Source organism: Balaenoptera physalus (assembly GCF_965194825.1).
Source record: "Balaenoptera physalus genome assembly, chromosome: 13".
Lineage (NCBI taxonomy): Eukaryota > Metazoa > Chordata > Mammalia > Artiodactyla > Balaenopteridae > Balaenoptera > Balaenoptera physalus.
In genome coordinates this window covers 44,207,573-44,213,572 of record NC_138892.1, presented here as the reverse complement: position 1 = coordinate 44,213,572, position 6,000 = coordinate 44,207,573, and positions in this window count along the sequence as shown.

The window sequence follows — 6,000 nt, the reverse complement described above, 5'->3', positions numbered from 1 at the left end:
AATACAGAAGATGAGTACCCATTTTTTAAGTTGTTATGAGGAATAAATGGCTTACTATTTGGAAAACACTTAGGACAGCACCTAACACATAGCAAACACTGTGTAAAGGGTTAACTCTTTCTCCACTGTTTCATCCTCCATGGTGTAAAGTAAAATTCATATTCTATGGCAAGACAAGAAAAATTTAAAAATGAAAAAATTTTCTCTGCCCTTTGGCTTCATCTCTCCCCTCCACTGTGCATTGAGTATCAACCAAACCTCCCCCATTGGCAGAAATACCTGCTCAACCATAAAAAGCAACATTCTCCCAGCATCAACAAGAAAACTTCTTAAAAGGTAACTTTTCATCTTGATCTTATCATGATGACTCACCACTTTATGGGTTGTGTTTTTTTTTTTGGCTGTGCCATGCAGCATGCAGGGATCTTAGTTCCCAGACCAGGGATCAAAGCCATGCCCCCTGCAGTGGAAGTGCGGAATCTTAACCACTGGACTGCCAGGGCCCTGATGACTTACCACTTTGTACTTGCAGATCTAGATTGTGTAAACTGTCAATAATACATCATTTAATGTAGAGCCCTCTGTCTCAAAAATTTTATATAACTGTGCTTTGACTTCTAACGAGCAGAACAATTCTTGGAGCTTTCTGAGATGCTGTTCTTGAGTTATAATCCTCAATTTGGCTCATATAAAATTTCCATTTCTTTCTGAGATTGATTGATTAACTTTTCTTGACAATGGTGTCCAAGATCTGTGATTGATTATATGTTTCCCAAGTGTCTAGAACAGTGAACACAGTAGTAACTCAATAAATAGTGTTAACTAAATGAATGAATGTGCTGTGTAAGTCTTCCTACTCTTAATACAATATAAAAAGACAATATCAATGTCATTTTTTTTCTGCATGAAATTTATTATTATGGAAACCAATTATTCATAACTATCCAGGGATTTAGCCCCATCATAACAGAATCACTTTCTAGTACATCAATATCTACTGCCAAAGTAATGTATTATGAGCAATTTTAAGTAAAATCCCCTGGTAATGAAATATTATTCCATCACTATTGTGACTAAATTATTAGGTTCATGTTTCAGTATATATATCCACTTTCAAATCTTCTATTATAGATTGCAAAGATTTTTATTAAAATATTATTGAAAAGACCACATTGAGCAAAAATTACATCTATTTACGAACCCATGTTGTATTAAAAATTATAACTATATTGTTTTTATTACATAAAAAATAATTTTCTTCATGTTTTATAACATTTCAACTGTTCATTAAAATATTATTGTAGGCTTTGTACATTTTAAAATGTATTCATTTTAAATATTTATAATTTTCTAAGACTTTACACATATTTATTTCATTGCAAATACATTATAAAATACAAAGTGCATAAAGAAGAAAATATAGGCTCACTTCAATCAGTTTAGAATATTTATAATCATATTTTTATAGACCTGAGACCATCCTCTATCTCCAGCTTTAAAGATAACAAAAATAAACTTTTAAAACAATTAAAAATTGTAAAAGTACAAAGAATCACCAAAAAGGAAAACAAACTTTTTTCAGAATCCAACGCAGGTATTCTTGTAGATTTTGTTTTTGCTTATTTTAAACACTAGTCAAAATGTTGACCATTATTTTGATCTGTATGTGTGTAATAAGTACAATAGGTTATTTAAAGTTAGATTAATGTTTGAAATTTATCACAGTCTTCTGTGCTTTATTAAGTCAGAAAATTTCTTCCTATAGTTTCTTATAATTAATATTAATGATTATTTTATCATTTGAAAAAAAAGAATGAACCATAAATTAATAGACATAATAGTTTTGCAGATTGTCTAAACACCAAAACAAAACAAAAATATATAATGTATTCTTTTATGGAATGTGATAACAATTTATATAGCTCATGTGAAAGTATTATTGTAATCAATAAGAATAAAAATTACTTTTTAAAATAAAAAACAGAAGATTGTCAATCGCAGATTCCCAAAAGAACACACACACACCAAAAAAAAAAAGAAGGAAAGATAGAAAGAAAAAAAGAAAAGAAGGAAGGAAGAAAGAAAGAAAGAAAGTCCCATAACAACTGTTCATCAAGCAAAGCCTAGTTCATTACTGTAGCAAGGAAGAATACCTTCTTGACTGAAACTTAGTAATGTCTCAAAATATTTTTAGTGTCTGGGTTAGGATGGTCTAAGGCAGATCTTTCAAAGCAGGAATCTACTTCCTATTGAGTAAAATTCTTGATATAATACTCTAGTATTGGTGGACACACCAAGTAGGGGAATTTTGAGCCACTTTTGGTAAGTAAACCATTATTTGATAAGAAAGCAAGTTTGCCCAGTTGTCCTGGAAAGAAAATCATTTACTCAAATGAGCAAGGTGCTGTGCTGACAGGGGGCTAGTTGAGCAATCTATTGCTTGAAAAAATGGATTTGGGGGATGTTCCTAAATATAGAGGTGAAATTATTTACTGGTTTACCATCTTATGTTAGTAAGCAAGGATATCATGCAACATATTGTGAATTGATTGGTGTAGAAACTTTTGTTCTTCTGCTGACAATTAACCCATGGAGAACAGAAAATTTTGTTCTGATGATGAGAATTCCAGTTCTGGTACTCTCTTTAGCAGAAGAGGAAAAATGTCTTTTTCTGCTGATATGTGATTATTATAATGACTTCAGTGGTAGTTAAATATGAGTTCTAAGGTATGACTTTTATTCTTATTTTGAATTCAGCTCTTCAGTTATGTGTATTGTTTTGGGGTTATCAAATAAGCATTACTTATTGACTATTACCAATAATAAATTAAACAAGAAGTTTTTGTGAAAAGTCTGTGAAAATATTGAGGATCTGGGAAGGGGGTGGATAGAATGTGCGGTAGGTTTTAAACTAGAAGAGATTTTATTGTAGTTAGCTAGTGGAGATGTAGAAACACTATATCCTTTTCAATTTCACATATTATTGGCCACATACATTAACAGTTTGAAAATACATTGTGTTTTAAGATATAAACTGTAAAATATTAAAATTGAAACTTTTAATACAATTAATTTTACTAGTAACCTAATATGATTCTGATGAATTTAAATATGATGAACAAATCAAGGAAATTTCATTGGAAACAATACTAAGTAAACTGTAACTAATACAACTGTTACTGTCCCATATATCAATATATACTGATTTCCGCAATTTAGGAGAAAAACATTCAAAGAGCAGATTATCACTGAAAGTTCAGCCATATTGGTAGTCACATTTTCAAGGATATAAAAATTAGTTTTAAAGGCAAAACAAAAATCACCATTTTTTTTCTTTGATTACCATACCGAAATGTATGATCAGAGTCATAACTAAATTGAGAATTTTGCTTCTATTCCTGCTACCACATGGATTTTTTTTCAGTTTGCAAGGAGTTTGATTATTTAATTGCCATAAAATTTTACTCAGTTTAAACAAATGTGGTACATTAAAATTAACGTTTCTTTCCTAAAATAAACTGTCAGAAATCAGAAGCTAGAAAGGGGCCTTGGAGGTCATCTAGCCCAGTGTTTCTTAAAATTTCCTCATCATCAGAATTGCATGGGAGGTGGTTGCTTTTTCCCAGACTTCGGCACAGAAGACTCTAACTCAATAGATCTGGAATATGGCACAAAAATCAAATTTGTCTTAAGGGTTTCAGGTGATTTGATGATAAGCCACATTTGGAAAACACAGATTTGCTTCAGTGGCACAGGGGGAAAGTACTATATTGGGAATAAGAAAAGCCCTGTATGTATTGTGGGTTTCCAAGTGATTAAGACTTGGTTCTCATATTAAATGTCATTTATTTTTTTAAAGTTCATGATAATGAACACTTCGTAAATTTTAAGGACATAATTTTATTTTTGTAACAGAACATTTAAATCACTTGTCTAACATCTCCAAGTGTCTTGGTCCAACTGGAATCATGGAAAATAATTGCTTTAGATGCAAACTAGTATATATAAGATGGATAAACAACAAGGTCTTCCTGTATAGCACAGGGAGCTATATTTAATATCCTATTGTAAACCAAAATGGAAAAGAATATGAAAAAATAATATATATATGTATATCTGAATCACTTTGCTATACAGCAGAAATTAACACAACATTGTAAATCAACTATATTTCAAAAAATATAAAAAAAGAAAATAATTGCTTTAAAAATACTTATAATTTTATGAAGGATTCACAAAAAAAGTTATTTTAAATATTAATTTCTCCTTGTTCATTCAGAGAATTATTTTTGAAACAAATTTAGATACAGATTTTCTGTAAATTTATTTTTATGAAAAAAAGTATCAGATTCATCCATTTGACAAATATTAGCTTTTGTTTTCTGATCAAATACTTTGTGCCAATCACCGTACATTAAGTATTTATTGTACATTTATTATTGATGGCATTAGGAAAATATTGTTCCCATATTTTAATGGCAAATCTGGGATTCAAATGCAAGGTTGTAAGATTAGAAAGCTAAAGCTGTATTGAGTGACAAAGCAATGCGATTCAATAATAAATTTGGTTTTTACGGGTCGAGATTGGGGGTTTTGATCTCATTCTATAGAAGAAAGAGCTCCAGAAGAGAGAAGAAAGACAAAAGAGAGAAATGGCTAGAGTCTTAAGGAGTACAAAGGAGAATATTAGGCAAGATTGGTAGGATATGTGAAATTTTGAAGTCTCAATGAATTTTATGATGTTTTATCACAGACTGTATTATAAACACAAGCCATCAACCACTTCCCCATCCCTCTATTTCTACCTTTGTATGAGACCTCAGTCATCGCGTAACATTATTTTCCAATTTGTGGGCGAGCCGAATATGTGTTTCTCTGTAATGTGATACTTTGTAGAGTTGTGCCCTACAAGAGTGACCTTCAAAGCACAGATTTATCTTTTTTTATACATGTGCCAATTATTTTTAAATGCTATAAACCCACCAGCCTTGTCTATACCTACTGAATACCAAACAATTGGGTAAAAATTGATGGGAGTTTGATCAAATATTCAGATATTTCCTTTCCACCGTTCCAAATATATGTAGAATTTTTGAAAGATTTTGCAACTTTTTTTCCCTCCTATGTCATCCAAATGTTCAGCATTATTCTAACATCCTCCCTTGCGCCAATGAAGTAGTCATTCCAATAGGTAGTTTAATGGTTAAATGGTTATCTGTAAAATAGGTTTTTTTCAGAAATGGCTCCAACATAAATACAACTGGAAGAGTGACTGTGGCCATTCCTAATAGTGCTTAGTTCATGCTTTCTGGTTTTACTCATAAAGACAGATCTTCAGGTCCTAAACCATATGTGTTCCTGTTCCACATGTATTCTAAAGGCTCTGTGAAGCAGAGCACAGGATGCAGGGGTTTATTATTAGGTGGCAATTAAATTGGAGAGGTTGTTTTATCAGTCTGCTCTATAAATTTTTGCTTGTCCCCATGTGAATCAATTTCCATAAATCTATTTAAACCAATAACTTTATAATCATAGAGAAAGAGAAAACTGCCATCAATTCCAAAACATGTTGTTAGATTGCTCATGCTTTAAGGTTTCATCATCTCTATTAAAATGTATATGCAGCAATTTAGTGAGTGATATAAAATTTTATTGCAGATAAGTTTTAAACATAGAGATTGACTATACACATTTGACTCCTGACTTTTCTAAATGTGCATAGAAATAATCAAAGAAGGAAAACATATAGTTGAAAGTGCCTGTAAAAATAAACAAGATATAATGAACAAGTCCAATAAGTTTAGAAAGTTCTACAAGTATAGGGAAGATGAGGCCAGCTCATTCTAAATTAAACTGGGAAATAAGTGGGCAGAATCACAAATTACAGAACTCCTCCTAAACCCCATGACTGGAGAAACAAGGACTGAGGATGAGGATGAGAGTTATATGAGTCAACTAGAGAAAAATCTAAATTTTGTGAGACCAGGAGATACAATGGAA